Genomic DNA, 20,223 nt, shown 5'->3' with positions numbered 1-20,223 from the left:
TCTTTTGGGGGGAAGGGGGAGATTCTAGAGGTTACATAGTATTGCTTTTTTGTTGTTGTTGTTGTTGCATGATTGGGCCATTATATAGTTTTTTTAGGGGCTTGTTTATCTCTCCGGCATATATGGAATACATTTACATTTTAATGTCAGTGTGAATTCTCATTTTCTTCCTTCACTTGATATTCTGCTAAAAGCACACACATTGCAATAAATCATTAGCCGTTTCTGTCCAGCCTTTCTCTTCTAATCTGATCCTCTCATCTAATGTTCCTTTGTGTACACCTGACAGAAGCACTCACTTAAGGGTATACTCCCTCTTGTGGCATAAGCAGGTAACACCTCTTGTCTCCATATGTACTATGCAGGAAAAACACAGCACATTGACTATTCGAATGCAATATTTCAATCATTGTTCGAAACACAATTTTCTCAACTGTCTTTAGTGGAGCTGCGTCCTTGCACAGGTGGATTGTTATTGCGTTTAAAACACCACTCCAAAATCCTTTTTCAAGCGTTTTCCGACTCTGCATTCACCGTCTCACTGGCGCTACTGCCCGAAGGCCTTGAACCCAACAACCGTAAAATCCCATAAACACCTTGACAGCAATTGTTCCTACACTGCACCACTATGGCAAATATTCATACTGTGCAGGAATTAAATACGACTATACCAGATATACCAGTGTACTGAACGAGCAGTATGATCAAATAATCATGTAGTTTGACAATGAGCATCATTTTCATGGTGAATGATTTTCTCAATATATCACAACAAACTTTAAACCTTAACATGAAACATTTGAAACACCCCAAGCATTTTACATGAATAGATGCTAATATAGTAGCCTGGTGTTTGCAGACCCAAATCCACTGAGTGAAGACTCCATAGGGAATTGTTTGCAGTCGATGCATCCTGGTCTTAGACTGGGGCTTCATTTTGAAACAATTGGAGCAGCCTTTAGCCGATCTGATCTACCACCGCTGCAACAACATTTTCAATAGGACTTCTACTTTGGTAACCAGGAGCGCCAGAGATAGCTCCTTCACTGCCACAACTCAATACAAGCGTTATAAAAGGGTACAACATAGTTATTTGTTACTTCCTTTTCTGTTGTTGACTTTTACAAACAAAGACAACCAATAATGGTGTTGAATTACAGACATTTAGATTCCATGGTGAATAATTCATGATAATATGAAAACAAAGTAAGAAGTACCATGTATTACAATTTGATGATAAAATATCTATAAAATACCAGCTAATCACTAAATCACTAACCTTGTTTCATGCGTTGTGCTGAGTAGCAAAAGCGGGTTTATCAACGCTTTTTTGGCAACAAAACAACTGCTAGTGGGAACAGCGTTACTGAGAACTGTGAGTGAATGTACGGGCTGTAAAAAAAAAAAAACCTCAGAGCTGCAGGAGGGTAAAAAACTCCACAAAACCACAGTTGGTTTGTCATTATTAACACCCTTTAATACATGTAGTAATTTTATACAAAAATATTGATTAATGGGGCTATAAATGCAAAAAGCTAAACAAAGAGGGTTAACTGTGATATACTGTGGCTCTTGATCAGTCTGAGAGGGTCAAATGTAAATAGATTTATAGTTCAAAGTGCTATGCAACATCAAAAAAAGATCAATGTTTTTAAGGTCATTCTTATATCTGGGAATACAGTTGTCATTAGGGCACCATTAATTATTCAGTACACCCAAAGGTATACACAGAATGTTTTGAGCAAAAGAAAAGCACAAAACAGAGTGAAGGACTGAATTTCACTTGGTAGTGGAGGTAATCAATTCCTGTTTGGAGGATGAAACAGTTTCCCCGTTTTCCTACTTACATCTGCGGTCCTTTTTCGTTTTGGTCATTTCATTACAAGCACTAATAATCCAAATAGAAGTAAACAGACTTCAGCAATTCAAACTGACCTCAAGTACTCGGGAGACAATATCTAATCAATATTGCTGCTCTGGGTGCCTTTAAAAACGCCTTGAGGCCTGGACAGCCGTTATGATTAGCATCCATGAAAATACTGCAGCACAATGAGAGAGGACTCTGCAATGGTGGGCACTTCATGCTGCAACCCCACAAACCATTTCAGTGACATTTAATACTGCACAACACAACGAACTCCCTCCGAATCCGAACCTCACGTCGTCAATGTGAGCGGCAGACTTTTTTCCGCTGCATCACTGCACGTGGAGAAACGAAGGATAGCAACGTGACACAACGATTTTTAAAACCAGTCTTTCCTCAATATCACCAAACTGTGATGAACTAGGAACACAGAGCAGCGCTGCACAGAGCCGACTGTGCATCACCTGACAAACTGCAGCGCAACATGCAGCCGTACGTTTGCCATCATACTTCACCCTCATCTCTAAACACCCCAAAAGCTCAGTCCTTTGCTGACTGTTGGCATCATCAGCTAAAGCACTCCTGAACCAGACAAGACAGTGCAATTGTTTTGTATACACTGTAGTTGCTGACATGTACAAGACATTAGAATTTTATTACAGAGCTACGCCAATGATCGCCCTAAATCGTACACAAGGAACCTTTAAAAGCACATAAACTCACGTTTTCAGGTAAAACGTAGTTGTTGGGTAAATCAACCGAACAACTGCAGCCGAGCAAATACACTGATAACATTTTAAATTATACAGTGATATTTACAACTACAGTGATACCAAAACAAGACTTTTACAGATTAATATACAAGTCCTTAATTTTTCAAACATGCACTCTTCTAATTGTGCGTTAATGACAAGTACTGATATGCAATTCTTAAAATTACTGAAAAATAGTAGAAGTGTAATATAAAACCATATAAGTATAATTAAATGTGTTTTTGCTAACCTTAATCTGATGTGGAAATGTATGGAAGGTGTGGTCAGTGCATCAGGTGTGGTCACAGGAGCAACAGAGCAAATGCACTTGTGACAAAACAAAAACCTTCTGGTTTGATAAAGTCTAGTAGCCCAACTCACTGCATGAATATTTGGGTCTGGGTGATCTCCATAGGGAATTGTTTGCAATCGTTCCATCGTGCTGGGTGTAGATCTCGGGTTAATTTTGAAACTATTGGAGCAGCTTTACCAAATCAGTATGCCCCGAAACCGACCAACACTCTGCCCCCGTCGCAACTACCTTTAGGATAATTTTTTTTTTTTTTAAAAACGTTCAACCACTGCGTCATCGTACATGACCACTGACACTGGCCGCTGATTGGTCCGCCCTTCAGAGCGGCTGAGAGAACGTTATTACGAGCAGCAAGGCCAGAGTATAATGACAGCGGAAAACTGAAGCCCTAGAAATGGTGTACTATTTGATTTTTATATATTGGCACAAGTGTCTCGCGACTGGGTTATTTGGACTAATAATTCTACATTTTGCGTCTGATTTAATTAGTCTGCAGATCAAATCTTTTGGGGAAAAACAGACGGGACACTCCAGAGGTGGTGGATTTAAACACACAAAGGGTGTCTGCAACAGTCCCTGGTGTAAACGACCGCGCACACAGCATAATATTGTTGATTTAAAAGGGGGATAGAGGACATTGGTTGGAAACTAATCATGTGAAAAAATATATAAAATGCAAAAAAAATCTAGTGCAGAGCACACCACTTGGAATATGGCTCACTGTGATTTTTGTTTATACCTTATAGCTACGATCCACTCAAACTAGAAAACAAACACCTTAAACGACATAACCCTTCCGCTTATGTAACAACCATCATCCGACATCGTCTTGTATAATGGCACGACACACCTCTCTTTCTAGCTGTCCATCATTATTTCCATGAAGTTTTCCCTAATTAGAAGTTAAGCATTTGTTAGTAAGAGAGAAAAAGACAGGTTAAAAAATGAATGAAAAATTAAGTTTGTGATTCTTAGTGTATGTGAGAAGAGAGTTGAGCATTGAAATACAGCCCTTAAAAAAGCGAGACAGTGGGTTTGAGTTTCACTGAGTATGGGCAGCTCCATCAATATTTAGCTTCTCCACCACCGCACCTCTTCTACAGATAAAAGCGTGTGGAGGCCAGAGTACAAGGAGACGCCACCTCTCCCAGTGATGCTAATTATCCCTGTTTGCTATCTGGGTAGCTCGCAGGCATTCTGATTGGATTTACTTGACAAAATAAATAAATGATTATCATAAAAGTGTAATGCCAACTCTCTGACCTTTCCCCATACTCAGGCCATGTTGGCAAAGGTATGGTGGAGCAAACATCGTTAGACTCTTTTGTTCTTATGTTAGATACTGTCTCACTTTTAAACCACTCTTGATACCTGCCAGGAAAAACCTTGTGTGTGTTCCTCACTTATGCTTTTGCCTGCTGCTTCTTGTTACCCTTTCTGTCTTTGAAGACTATGATATAGTTAAGATAAATACTGTATATATGATATGATACACTGTGTATGCCAGAGCAGAGCTCAGCTGTGGGCTTGGGAGTATTTACACACCGCAGCATTGGGTGTAGCATGGAGTCATATCTAATTGGCTTCATTTATACTTCCAATAAAAACATTTTTTCCACATGAGGAGCAACAGAAACGAGCTATAAACAACGTTGTGTTATTATAACGTTGATAGGCAGAACTTGCGCGCAAGCAGTTGCTTATCTATTTGGAAATAAGTTTGTAAGTCCCATATTCACTGTCCTTTTAGCTCAGTTTTGGTCTGCAACACCTCTGGGGAGAAATGTCTGGCAGTTTTTTTTTTTGCTACGTGTTAAACTGTTGTGGAGTTGTTGTTATTATTGAACTGTTGTTTTTGGGAGTTTTTTTGCTGAACACAAAAAGGAGGTAGTTATTAACTGAGATGTTAACAGTACAGATGGGTTTAAATCAAAATTGAAAAAAATAACAGTCCTTTGATCATGAAAGCTAAAATGATGGTTGGGATATTCTAATTTGTCTAATTCATTTCTTTTTTTGATTCAAGAAAATATTCTACTGCCTGATATTTCAAAAATGATTTATTTCTTTTAAAAATATTCCAGAGTTAAAATGTCAAAAATGTTTGAATACCTATACAGTTAACATTTAAATTTAAAACACACCATGGCCTTTTTCAAAGCAAATAGTTCTACTTGTCATAATTTAATTATTTTTTTTTTAAAAGCAGAAGTGTTTCTAAATAAAGAAAGGCTCAGTTCAGCAAGTGTCCCAGTAAGCAGAGCCACCGCCACGTACACGGTCATCACACGGTATGCATGTGGCAACAAGTGCCAGAAGGGTTTACTAAAATAACCTAATGAACATTATAATGATCACAATAATCATAATGATGAGTTTTTTGGGGATTTAAGCACAACTAAAAAAGCTCACCATTAAAGCATTATAGGCAATTCCTCAAAATGATCTCGCTGTCTCCAAACAAACTGAAGCCTGACGACAGTAACAAAATGAAAGAATGGCCTCAAATCAATTCCATTTTAATCTATGTAGCGCCAAATCACAACGTCACAAGTTATCTCAGGGCACCTAAAGTCAAGTTCTTACAACCTCACAACAAGGAAACAGGAGTGTGGGACACAGAAGAGATAAAGGAAGAAACGTCTATTTAATGCAGTATCAATGCTCATATTTGTGCACAAAGGAACCCAGAAGCAAATGGAAGATACTGACTACCAACAATCTACCAGCAGTCGGGTTATACATCATAAACAGCACACAACCGGCAGTTCTGAATAAACAAAGCAATCACGCTTAGGGCACCCGACCAGCCAGCAATGGCCCTGCCGGTAAACCAAGACATGGTTACAGTAGATGTTTCTATTCACCGTTATGCACCTTTTCAATTATCAAAACGATGCAAAACAGTTGTTTAGTTTGGTTGAGGTGGAAAAGCTGATTTATCATTGAAAGCAAACTGTCTCAGGGACTCCGCGAATGAATCACGACATACAGTGTATGAAGCATGTGGCAGTATGTCGACTGAGGCAACGAAAAATATTGACAGACATCAATATCCGATCTGTTAGGAGACGAGGTGATGAGGAGACAAGCTGAAGTCACTGCTGGAAAGCATGGAGTCCTGAAACATGGCCGGTTGAGTTTCTAGGAGCCAAATAACATTTTAACTACTCACAGGCTCCTGTAAGATCCCCCTGGGCAGATGTAGGCTGCAACAATGGAAGGGTGACAGGAGACATCTATTCCTCGTGGGGTCCAAGCATGGGGTCTTCGTCTTCAGTCTAAAGAACACAAATGTCTCCTCAGTCACTTAAATCAGTTATGCAAAACATCTCTGCGGCCCCTGCAGTAACATCCTCATGTAGTGCCTCCTGTCATAAACAAAGGAAGACACACAATGCATTAGGCCCAAAAAGAACAAAGGCGAATTATTTTTTCCCATTAATCAATTACTAAATGGGATGTTTCCACCCATTCACAACCTAACTTGTCTAAACTCTTAACAAGCTTGTTTGATACAAAATACAATAATACAAATATACAATGGCCCTGCCTCGTTTCTTCATGCCTTAAAACAACGTTTGTAGGTTTCATGTGTAAATTCAGCTTCACCTTAGTGTCAGCTGGATCTATACATCTAAAGAACAACAACTGCCAATATTGACGTACTTTATCTTAAGTATAAGTTCGAGACAAAAGCATTAAGCAAGTAAACAGGTTTAGTCGGTTCAATTAGTTTGTTTAACTACCTTTGTTTTTGTTTTTTGTTTTTTTTCCAGCAGCCTCGTTTTCCCAGCTCACTGTGGGGCGAGAGTTTTCTAAATGAAAGTTGTCATCAATAAACTTATGACTGCAAAGGTTTCGGGAATTTCGAGGGTTGGATTTTTTTTTTTTAATATATATATACAAGTGGTTCAATGAATGGCTCAGCTGTCTGCCTTCAGGAAAGATGTATAGTGGGTGTGTTAAAACTTCTCTTTACTCTATTACCGCCAAAACTGTCTCACGCTATCATTGCTTTAACAAACAAATGAAACGCTGTGCCAACAAGGCACGCTGCTAACCGCGATTAGCATATTTCTTTCTCATTACGCATATTACGTACCGTCGTTACTTGAAGGAAAGGAGACATTTTCTCTCTGAAAACAATTTCCTTCTTCCTTCCTTCTTCATTCTTCCTTTTTCTTCTTCTTCTTCTTCTTCTTCTTCTTCTTCTTCTTCTTCTTCTTCTTCTTCTTCTTCTTCTTCTTCTTCTTCTTTTCCTTCTTCGCAATTTGCGGCTGTCAAAGGAAATAAACAGAAGAGAGGAAATAGATCTACAAAATGAAAGATTGAATTTAATCCGCAATGGTAGAACTGATTTTTTTTTAACTATAGTAATAATAAATAACAACCAGCAAAGTCATTATGCTGAAAGCAAGAGAGAAAGAGAATATTTACTTCATCAACAAAACAAACAACAAAATAAAGGAAAAGTAGCACATCTGAACAAGGTTCAACAATTATGAATATTGGACAAAAACTAATTTGTGGATGATCATTTTAAAAAATTGATGATTAACACTTTAAGCCTCTGAAGAACAAAAGATCTCAGGATCCACTTCAAATATAAATCTTTTTTAGGCCTATAAAAATCAGTGGCGCAGAATACTGTATCGGATCCGAACTGATTTAAAATTGTTTTGTTTTTTACTTTAGCAACAGTAGGATATGATAGATCAAAAGGAAGTAATTGTCTCCTTAAAGAGATCTCTGTATAACCCCCTGAAAAAAAAACCATGCGTTAAAGTCCCCCCCTAGTCTCACATTTTTATCCAACAAATTGAAATCACCAACTAACCCTAATGAAACAGATGTTTTGAAATTGAATGGAGTCAAGATTATGAACTGTCACCTCCACCCTCTATTCGTATCACACACTATCAGATGGGGTGATCAACAAACACAACACCTGAGCAGGGACAGGTAGAACTCGCCTCCAGTGGCTGGGACTGTGCAGTTTGCCAAGGCCACAGGAAAGCCGCGAGAAGCCTGCATTCACCTCGCCTGCCTGTCTGTCACTCTCCTTCTCTCTGACTCTGAGGCTCACTTTATTGTCTCTGTCAGTTGTGAGCCGGTGGTTTGCCTCCACTCACTGTCACCCCTCTGTCAGGCCCTGACCGATAAAGCTAGCATCAGCGCCAATCTCCCCTCTTCAGCTCCGTTGGCTGTTCCTGGACTCCATTCCACCACTAATTAGCTCTTCAGAGATTTCTCTTCGTGGAAGCAGGGGGTTGGTGAGTGGTGGTGGTGGGGTGTTGGGGGCTTGACGGGTGGGGTTGGGCAAGGAGAGAAGCGGCAGAACGATGTGCAGAGGAGCGAGTCCTATTGGATATCGTGGCTTCGATGACAGTGAGCCGATTCTTGTACTGACAGACATATGAAACCCAAAGCATGGATGGATGGATGGATGGATGGATGGATGGATGGATGGACGGACGGACGGACGGACGGACGGACAGACAGACAGACAGACAGACAGACAGACAGACAGACAGACAGACAGACAGACAGACAGACAGACAGACAGACAGATAGATAGATAGATAGATAGATAGATAGATAGATAGATAGATAGATAGATAGATAGATAGATAGATAGATAGATAGATAGATAGATAGATAGATAGATAGATAGATAGATAGATAGATAGATAGATAGATAGATAGATAGATGCTCCATTGAACCTGCAAAATGTCTTAAGGCTATGGTCAAATAGGAAGCAATGTGCAGAGGTGTCTCACTAATGTCCTGCCTCTGCCGGGCCATCATGACCACTGCAGGTCTTCAGGTGATTAACATGTTGGCAGGGGTTTCTACATGAAAAGACCCCTGTTTCTTTGTCTTCTGGTGTGTAAATATTGTGCTAGCGGAATATGAAAGTAGTGCAACTATAAGGTACAAAAACATAGGGAAAAAAGATCAAGAGTGGGTCTCACATCAAGGAGGACCCTGAGGATGTCTTTGTTGTCAACTTCAGAAGGGGGAAGAGAGGAGCAGAGGAGGAAACTGGCAGAAGGGGGAAAGATGCCAGAGAGAGCTCAAAGGATTCGGTCTGGGCAAGGTGATCGGTATTCCTCGGCAGTCTGCCTTCTGGCTCAGATCAGTGGGAGTAAGCTGGCAGCCAAGCCAGAGGGCATAACAGCACAAACACACCTTCAGCACTACACTGCTAGAGGCTCGGCTTCACAATCTGGAGGGGCGGGAGTTGGAGGGAGAGACAGAGGGAAGTGCAGGAGAAAATAAATACACTGCAATTATCTTCAAATCATCAACCACTGACATCCATTGTAAATATGTGAAAGTGTGTACGTGTATGTTCCGGTACAAGCCACAACACATAACCTTCTGTTGTGTCAAAACAATAGCTGGGATTCAGCCGTGGGTTATGTGTGGTGAAGATACTGAGGTCGCCAGTCAGGTAGACTCTTCCTCAGGCCAACAGTGTCGTATCTCCTCACATCATCACCTCACTCTTGGATGAAATCCAAAAACTCTTTATGTGCGATGAGTGGAGCGACTCTGCTCCTCTTCAAGGACTTCCTGCCGCCATGCTGGGACATGAGCCTGACACACTCCTTGCATTAGACACCTACATGGCCCCGGCTGATGTTGTGTTACAGCTCTGACTAAAGGTCTAAACAGGTACCTGATGGGTGGGCAGAACTGGGCAGGTCAGGCCAATGAAGAGCTCACACACACACACACACAAAGTGTTGTGACAGGTACCAGATGTCCTGGCAAGGGCCAGCTGTCTCCATGGGCGACCACTTCCTACACACACACACACACACACACACACACACACACACACACACACACACACACACACACACACACACACACACACACACACACACACACACACACACACACACACACACACACACACACACACACACACACACCCATGCGCGCACTCATTTGGTTTGGCCGTGATGTGCCCTCCATGTGTCCCAACTCACCTGTGGTCAGACAAGTGGGTTGTCCACTCTGCTTTCACACTAATGCCCTACTGCACAAGTTTAGCTTCATACAACAGCAAAAATATACTGTGGAGATTTTTTTTACCACCAGATAATTAATAGAATGAAAAAACATAAACTCCCACAAGTCAATTACAATTTGTGTATGTTCTGACATCATATGTAACACCACAAACACAAAAACACAACAACAGAGCATCTTCTAAAGTGCACAATAATAAAGGTATTTGTTGACAAAAGTATTACAAATATGACCTCCAGGTAGACATTATTACAAGAAATAGTCTAAAATAAAAACAAGTTGAAAATATCATTATTTTGATCATTTCAGTACCCTTTACTCATATCAAATGAGTTTCAAGCAGGTGTTTTCTGTTGAATTCCCTCATTTGAGAGTCAGAATGAGAATCAAACTTGAACTGGGATGTTGCAGTGATGTGGTAACTGTCTGACCATTAGGCTGACAGCGTCATAGAGCTTAATGCGACTAAGGCCCTAAAAGGTCAGTGCACCCATCATTGCACTTCTAATGAGTGAATTTATGCAGAAGTGACAAAAATTTGGTATCACACTCGAGATGCTCCTACAGCTCGGTAAACTAATATGTTTTTGATCCACAAATACTAAATCCAGTTCCAATTGGTACTTTAGTTTGATATACAGTGTCTGTTAGTTCTGCATCTAGTCAGTTTATTATTACTGCAAACATGTAAAGCATTGATTACCTTGAATAACAGATGTAAGGCTCATTATAGAAGGCACATTTGCAGTGAGAATAATATTGGTACAAAAAAAAAGTGTTTTACATTAATGTATTTGTGTAGACTTTGAGCTCATGTTATGGATTTTGGCCACAAAAGCAAAGGTTAACTTTTAAAAGTATTCCAAAACCTCCTGTTTCATTATTGATCTCAAATATAATTACTGTACATACTCATGGAGCTAGACCTTGAGTTTCTGTTTCCAATGTGTAGAGAAACTAATTTAAGAGCTATGAATACATTTTTGATGTGCTAAATCCAATACAGCCTTAATGATGAATAATCTTCATTATTATTCTATATCTCTGATAATGTTGTGTTGTACTTGATCAATATGATGCCATCTTAAACCTTCAGTAATGTCCATGGAGACTTAGGAGAAGATCACTCATCAAGGCTGCACTGAAGTGAAAACCAGACCATCATCCACTGCTGTCTCAACTCATATTGCCATTCAGCTTGTGCTCTTCTACCTCATGAGATTATATCCACCTTCTCTCCTTTGGCTGTAAAAAAAAAAGAAAAGCCCTTGCTGTTTTAAGGTTTTTAAGTGGAATTTTAATGTGTGTTTTTACTCTAGTGAACAACCCCTATATTTCCTGCTGCACAAGGTCACCACATTCACATGGCCAGAGATGGAATTAAATAAATAACTGCGAGAAACAATTAGCAATGCATCAATAGTCAGATCAATAGTGATGTTGGTAATTATCACTTTTGGGATAGGGGAGATGGTCTTTCCTTATTGATGCTCTCTAATTCACGGGTATAACCTCAGGGCCTGCAGAATAAATCAAAACACATCAAGGTAAACCACATTCCCAATTCCTTTATGACAGATGTGAATAAATATTGCCCTGTAACTTAAAATATTAAAATCCAAACTTGGCTTGCATGAGCAGGGTGTTATGATCCTCATGAACTGTTTTATATTTTGACAACAGCTTTGATGAGGTCTTTATGCTCCAAATAGGGAACTCTGATTTATAAAAGTGTGGAAAACATATGAAATAGATTCAACAAATTTAATTGATTAATTTGAGAATCTTGGTGCAGATAATTAGATGTTCAGGGAAAAGGATGTGTTTTATGTAACTACAAAATAGATTTCTTCGCATCACAAGTAATATCACTGTTAAAATAGTGCCCCTTGATCCCTCGTGTTTTTTAATGTGATGCTGTTGAATCAATATTTCTCATCAAATGACTTCTGTATTTTTGGGGAAACACAGATTGTTTGAAATGTAATACATATTTATTTAATGTCCCCTCATTTAAAAATTTCCTGCTTGAGCATAATGCCAAATAAAATGTGACAATTTATTGAGATTTAGGCAATTTAGATAAAAGCAGATGCCAGATTAGCTATGACCCTGGCAATTAATTGGAGATAAAGTTGATCTGAATTTAAGGAGCAGGACCACACCTCAAACACTCCCCTTCCAGCCATGGGCCTACAAATACCTGCCTATCCGGCACATCTGTCTGCTACTGGTGTACGTGCGCTCCTCCCGTTGTTCGTGACCCACCCACCCTCCCTCTCGTCCTTTTATTTTCTATTCCCTCCGTGATTCTTTTAAGTACCTTGGGGATCTGCAAGGCCCGAGAGCCGCAGTGGATTCTCAGCTGAGCCTTCCCCAAACCGCAAGTCTTGCTCAGCTCCAACGCATACCACCGTACCATAATCGATAAATTATGTTCATACCCAATCGAGGTGGAGGTCCTTGCTAGTTAAACTCTATCACATCAACCCCTGACACAGTCAGTTAAAAGTGTACACTGCTCCACACCAGAACAAAAAGACATGAAGACGGAATGTTTAACCAATCACTTATGCTACATCTAATTGGTGCAGGTTTTACTGAACGGGGCTTCAATTAAAATGTAGCCCTGCAAGGCTGGAAGGCCTGAAAAGATATGATCTTTTTTTATTTTATTCATTTACTTTTTAATCTCACATCTTGTTAAGTTATAAATTTGGCAGAAAAGAATACTTCCTGCAGGAGTCAAATAACAGAATGAAGAAGATGAAGAATACCTCAGCTCTGAGATTAAACTGTGTATTAATGTATGGCACATCTTTATCAAACATGACTTCGGTCACTTCTGTTTTATTAGAATTTGACAGCAGAGCTGTCAATGTATAATAAGGTTGATGATATTGTAAATACCAGCCACTGTACCGAGGCTGAAACTAACAAGTGATTTCATTACTGATTAATCTCTCAATAATTTTCTTGATTATTTTTTTGTCAATAAAATATTGAGTTTATAAAAAGCTGGAAACAGATCATGTATGTGCTTAAAAAAATACTGATTAAAATATTTTTTGTTGATTCAATAATAATAATTTATTTCATTTTTATTGATTACATGTCATGTAACTAATGACTAATTTCCTTCTAATGAGAAGCAAATGTTTATTCCAATGTGTGATTTAAGGACAAAAATTAGCGCTTTAGTATAATATTAAATCTATGGTTCATATTTATTCCACTCTGGACTACTAGTTACCGGCCAAATGGGGAAATCATTCAGCTTTTCATCAAAATGTGCAGTCTCTTCATCCTGATCTTTTTGCTTGCTCCCTCTCGCCCTCTTCATCCCTGCTGTGCATTGCCTATATAAGACACTGGTGTAATCCCTGACCATCAACTCTCCCTCGAGAGGCCTTGCTACCGTTTACTGTCAGTTAAACCAGAATTTTAGTTTTGTCTTGGCTTACCTCTGAGCTCTCCCAGGAACCAGACTCTCTCCAGACACACAGGAGAACAACGTGAGCCTGTGCACCATCTGAGCCTGGGCCCCTCAGGCCCCTACTGTATCAATAATGCAAACATGACCACACTGATTGGAAGAGACAACTGGTGTTTAGAAGGAGTAAACCCAAAAGAGTGCTCCATCTCTCCACAAGTTAAATCCACTCTCTGTTTGCCAGTGATTTAGATGTGCAGCTGATGGAGTGATTGTTCTGCTTTGTGTGAGCGCTTCGCCACCATGGACGTGCTGCTGCGCATGCAGGCGAGTGCAAACACACACACACACACACACACACACACACACACACACACACACACACACACACACACACACACACACACACACACACACACACACACACACACACACACACACACACATCTAACCATGCACACACTCAGTCACCCAGGTGCAGGAAGGCACACATAACGCGCAGCCTTGTTGGTGGGTCCATTGATTTTTGAAGGCCTCACTCCTTCTTCCCTTTTTTTTTTTGATTATTAATTCACAGAAGCAAAAGAGAACTGCCCGGTGCTTTTAAATCTTAACTGCTCACAAAAGTACCATCTGTGGGAACGATGGACCCTACAGTAAGTATATATGTTTGATATGGGCCATTAATAACAAAGAGGTCATTTCACACTTTCTGTTTTTATATAATTGCAACAGGTAGTATAACACAAATAGTATTCCTTGGTTGGATCGATCACATTGCTCAATCGTGTCATATTAAACAGAACATACCATATAAAAGCAAAAAAAGGAAACCAAAGATTACGAAAAAAAAAAAAAAGATTAGAAGATACACACGGATATATCAGCAGAAAAAAATACTTGTTCAACAGTTTGAAATTTTCCAATTACCTAGGTCCAGTAAGATGATGAAATCAAAGTGTAAGTCCTGGGTGCTGGGTTATGGCCAAAGGATAAGAAGTGCTGGGTGGGTAAGAAGTGTTGGGAAATAGCTAAACTGACTAACCTAGCTCTGAGGATTTAAGATGTTCTCTTGCTGAAGGGTTTTTTGAAAGTTACGTGCCAAGAGAGTCCAGTATAGTATTGTATATTTAGCTCTTTACTTTATTGCATGGAAATGACTTCACTTGTGAACTCAGCATGTAAAATTCATCCATAAAAAAAGATGACTGTCTTGTCTTTTTCTGGTGTAAAAACAATTCACATGATCCTTTTATGAGCAATTGTCCAGTTTGTCATTTCCAAAATTATTCACTAGAGGGAGCAAATACAAAGCTCTTCAGTCTTTCTACACTCAGAAGACAAGAGTGGATAAAAAAAAACAACTCTTTAGATTGTTTGCACTCTTTTATTATCTATCCTCTGAAATCAAATCCAGTCACTCTACTTAACAAGAAATGAATACATTACATTTTAAACCCTGTATATTATTATTATAGTATGCATGGGGACAACTGTTGCCTGGAGGTTTCAAAGTAGGGCTTGGTACCAAAGCGTGGCTGGTTAAAATTCCTCGAATCGGTGAGGATACACATCCAAGTGCCTCTGAGCAAGGCACCACCTGCCAGGGTGCTTCAGTAGCTTGTTGCTCCAGGTGTGTGTTTACTTCAGCGATGGGTAAATGGGAAAATTCCTCGTGCTGACAGACTGTGACACTTTGAAAACTTTTCATTTTGGATGAAGAACATTCACAAATAGGGGCTAACAAGGTTTTCTCCAAAGCACCGCCACTGACTGTTTGTGCCTCCCAAAGATTATTCTGCAGAGGGAGTGCAGTTCAATACTGCATGCTGGGCTTTTTTTGATCAGTTAACTTAGCAGTGTTTGTTTGTTCGATGTTGTGATGCTTCTGATTAGTGAAGATGGATTAATGAATCATAAAAAGACACGTTAGAAGTGTCTTCTCTGAGGGACACAAGCGTTCGTCTGTGGAGAAACTCATAATACATTTTTTACTTTTTACCGCATAATTAGATGTATTGATGAATATTAACAATTAAGTCCTTCAAATGTCTTATTTTATCTGATGCCAGATAAAGACTGCTGCTCTTAGTGAAGGAATTCCTGAGATGCTCCTTGCCGAAACATCTAAGATTCACCCAGAAGGCTGTGCTCTGCTTGCTCCATGCTAGTTGCTCTGAGCTCCCTATCCGCCCCCCCACGCCTGCATGCCTCAACTAGCACCCACCCTTCCACTCTTCCTTTCTTCCTCTTTCCCCCGCCATGATTTTTTTTTTCTTTTTGCTTGTTTGATATATTTCTTTCCACCCCACCACCACCATATTCAAAGACTTATACAATATACATGTTCCATCTGGTCAAACTTGGTGAACTTAAATATACCTGTCAAGTGCAACTTTAAAGTTTCCCTCGCAACCTCTACTGGGTCTCGCCCAATCCACTAAGGCTTTAATTAAAAAGCAGCCCCAGTTCCAGGATGTGCTTCTAAATGAGGGAGTTTGCGCTGGCAGACGAGGAGCTGGGGTCTTGCAGTGGGACCCGGCTTGTGGCTTTCATCACTTCCACTCCACAGCTCTGAAGTTCTGGAGAGGCATCTGTCTGACTTGAATTGGAAAGATGGAGAGATGCACAGTGAGAGAAATTTGGAGAGAGAAGAAATTGTAGAAGCGAGGGAGGGGGGGGGGGGCTGTGGCCCATGTGGGGGCAGATACCCTGCTTTTGTTCTCACTGTGAGGAAGGAAAGTGTAATGTTAAAGGTAGACTTTTTCAGCATAAAATGCAGTTTTGCACGAGTTTGAGTCATTGCCTGCTCGTATCACATTTAATTTGATTCTTATAATCAATTTCACTGTTGTTCTCAATTGTGTGAAAGGTTACAATATTTTTGAAAAAGACTGTTAGGTGAATTAATGAGGTTTGTATTTTTTATTTATTTAAAAAACAGATCATACAATGCTGCAATTATCAAAAATGTACATTCGCAATAGTAGCACCTGCACTGCCTTTATTGGCAAATCATTCTAATAATTTAGGTTGAATATTGGAAATGTTTTTGTGTTGAAAGCCTGTTAACTAAGGTCATAGAACCAACCCTCTGTCCTGATCTGGCTCTGTGTGGAGGAAAGTCTGTAAAGATTTGTAATCATGCTGCTTGACGTTCCTGAAAACCAAGCAACTATGACATCTAGTGGTTATTTCCCTAAAACACAGTATTACAGAAAAATGTCTTGGCACTCATAAATGACTTGAACGACTAAATTGTAAGATGTTTCATATTCCATTAGGAATAAAGATTTAATCCAAATAAAGCTTTTGTTCAACTAAAGTAACCTTTAAAAAAAAAAATCATGAACATGGAGATAGGTGACCCTCCTCGATGGGTCAAAAGAAGATTAACAAGACTGGAAATATTGAAAAAACAAATTGTTTGGTAAATAAAATTAGTTTATTTTTCTAAAATTCAACATTAAACCATCGGGTTTGCAAGAGTCACAAGGCAAAAAGGTTGGGATCCACTGGTTTAGATATTTATACATTTCTTTAAGACAAGTGATACATGTGGAAAGCACTATTACTTTAATTTTACAATTTGCTTTTTATACTTTTTATAGAAACCATCCTTTTATATTTGGAATTCGAAAGGGCCCAAACAGCATCCAGATTTAACGATTCTAGGCCGTGAGCCAAAGCCCACTGAACCCTGCGAAAGGTTAGAAATTTCTCACGGATGTCTTTAACTGGCCTCCAAACATGCCGTTTTGCTTAAAGTCTGTGCGTCAGTATTTTATTGCCAATAACGGTACACAACACAAGAGCATTTCCAAGAACTCACGGTATATCTGCGGCTTTGCTGCTAAAAGTTTAAGGCACTATACAACAGTACAAGTTGGATTAGCCAAAGAATGGTTACAAAACTGGTAAAACTGATTTTAATGGCCATTGTGATAGACGTTTTTAAATATACTTTTTCCCTTAAACACACAGACGGCTGGTAGATCTGATCATGTATCTGTCGCCCCTGAAGTGTCATTACACATCAGCTGTTCATGTCTGACGAAGGGCATCAAAGGGAGGGTTCAAATATCAAGTAACTTAGAGAGTCATATAGAGGTACACAGTGCTGTTATATAATCAGCCCTAGTGCTATTTCTCAAGGATTTATTTAAGTCCGGATTGAATACTGGACAACTGTAATAAAATGGTTGTTTATGCAGTTTTGAGAGGGATACAAACACGGGTTGTGTAAAGTTGCAATGTGATATGAACAAGGATTTATGTATTGATGTGTATGTATACACAGAGGAGGTTTATTGGCAGAAAAAAAATAATTTCAGATGGCAGGGCATAGTTTACCCTGCTGCTTTTTTTTTTTTTGCAACATTATCTTCACGAACAGTGAGGTAATAGCTTCATTATTTTGAACTATGTTATTATGTTGATGCCTTTTTTTAAACTTTAAAAATCAACAAGTAGAGACAAAAAATCCTGTAAACCTGCTCCTGTAGATAACAAAATATAGTCATCACAATTATATAAAATATTTGCAATTCCAGAGAAGGTCATCACAGAAAATCCCCCCAAAATTACCATTTTGCAGCCGTCATTTTCGGGAAAAAGATATTTGTTACTTCATCCAATAGAGCTCTGCTTATAAAGGACAATGTTGTTTGTTTGTACTTGTGCTTGCATTAGTTCAAACAGGCCAGTGTTTAGTGTTCTCTGAGTTTGGACAAAGAAAAAAGGATTCAAGATCAAATTTAAAGTCCTTGCCAATTAAGTGCTACCATATGAAAGGCCAGGGGACTATTAAAACTGTTAGATGGTTGTGATTATTCACTACAGAAGCAATCACAAAGGCATCAAGGCATTGAGGTTTTAGTTTTATTAGCATTTTCCTAACAAGAATAAATAAAAAAAAACTGTGGGAGAGTTGTGCAGAAATTCCTTTTCTGCACTATATTAACAATTAATATGTTCTCTAGAGACAAAAACGGACTTGCGGGAAAAATACTGAGACCTCTGCATGCTCATAGATAGAGATGACTGGTGATGGACCTGTTGGCTGACATTTCTCAGACAAAATGATAGTTTATCAGTGTCTGCACTCTACAACCTGTGTCAGTCACTCTGGAGCAGTTTGTTTTCATTTTTAAAAGCTCCAGGACTCACCGTATATATAATAAATCGTAACAGCCTCTGGAATCACTCTGTTTCTTATCCGACTAGTCAGTGTACACATTCTTTCAGCCTCTGCCTAAAACTTTGTCTGCTTTTCAGACTAAGTTTTGTTTTGTTGTTATCCTTACCTCCTTTTTAATTTTTTTTTTTTTTTTTTACAGTATCCCCCTTGTTTGTTGTTTGCGGTTTTAATGTTCATAGTTTTGCACATGGCGGTTTTGTTGATAAAAGGGGTCATTTGAGCCAAAGTGTAGTTTGGGGACTACTTAGCAGGCAAAAGTGTTCCAGTTGCTTTTTAAAATTCACTGTGAATCGTAGATTGCTTCATTAGTAGCATGGGAAATACTCCAAAATATAGCTTTTAATAGGTGTGTATGTGGGGAATGACTGAATAACTGATGTGCTATTGATTTAAAAAAATATCTAATATGAAGCAATACAAACTGAACAAACTGAACAAAGCCAATGGTCATAATTCATATAAAAATGCTGGACTTTGTTTGATTTGACAGGGTTTAAAATTGTGTTCATGGTGCACAATGTTAGTGGGATTCAGTATGCGTGTGTCAACGTCTAAATGACGTGATTCAGACAAATAAATTTACTTCTTATATTTTGATTTACCAATATCAAACATAAACACTTTCCTGAAAGATACACCTTTTTACCTTTCTCTGCTATGGTGAGATACTTTCACAATTTCTTTGCAGAGAGGATGCCATAAAGAGAAGAAACAGAAGGAGCAGAAGACTTGTAAAGAGATGACATTTTAATCAGATTAAACCAGCCCTGATCTCACCAAGGTCCTCTGTCTCTGAAAACGGTGTCTTTGTCCCCTAAACACTCACCACACGCCAACAATGCACACCAAAAGCCACTCACAGATTGTTTATATCTGTTTCCTTCTACACTCCCTCATAGATTCACTCCAAACATCCCCCTGTTACCATCATTCATACAGTCCAGTGGACTACATGGAAATTAGAAGACACATGGAAGACATAAATAACATGTGGTTCAAACAGTCCTTCATGCTATTGTCTACACAGACAGTTAAGCCAAGTCAGGGAAGCCAAACATGGCTATACATGCACACACATACACACACACACACACACACACACACACACACACACACACACACACACACACACACACACACACACACACACACACACACACACACACACACACACACACACACACACACAAAATGTTTTCCTAGTGTAATTAAATCACCCGGTGCTCAGCCCATGGGATCTCCCTGGAGGATTTAGAGGCCCACACTGACAGTCCCCGCAGGTCACAGGGGTGGCTGTTTTTCTTGGACATGTTTCATGAAACTGCATGTGTTCTCTCTGGGAATTGGGTCCTTTGGAAATAAAAAAAATAAAAAAAAGAGTCACCATAGTGGAGATCTGGACTGTAGACATCAGAACAAATGTTGAGCGCAAACTCATCTCGGCCCTGCATCCTAACACCACAAGCAGCATAGGTCTTTGATTGAAGAGGCTCCCAATGGGTGGCCTTGCATTCACAATATGCTAGAGGTCATGTCAGGTCTTCTCATGTTTGCTCTGTTTATGTTTTATTAAGGAACTCTTGACAGCAATGTTCAGAGGACACAGTGAGATT

General features: G+C 39.3%; 1 protein-coding gene across 1 annotated transcript in view; it reads right to left on the bottom strand.

The window, feature by feature from the left end:
• The window catches only part of znf827 (zinc finger protein 827), a 292,140-nt gene extending 272,365 nt beyond the window's left edge, over window positions 1-19,775 (bottom strand). The window contains 1 exon segment of the mRNA XM_069689268.1: window positions 19,683-19,775. The gene's annotated coding sequence lies outside the window, so the exon portion shown is untranslated.
• Between the last annotated feature and the right edge of the window lie 448 nt (window positions 19,776-20,223).

This window comes from Brachyistius frenatus, unplaced genomic scaffold (assembly GCF_029030835.1).
Source record: "Brachyistius frenatus isolate BFR_SWC_R1_liver_20210118 unplaced genomic scaffold, ASM2903083v1 Contig_7, whole genome shotgun sequence".
NCBI lineage: Eukaryota > Metazoa > Chordata > Actinopteri > Embiotocidae > Brachyistius > Brachyistius frenatus.
Note: the sequence above shows the minus strand (reverse complement) of the source record. Positions and strands in the feature narration are given on the sequence as shown.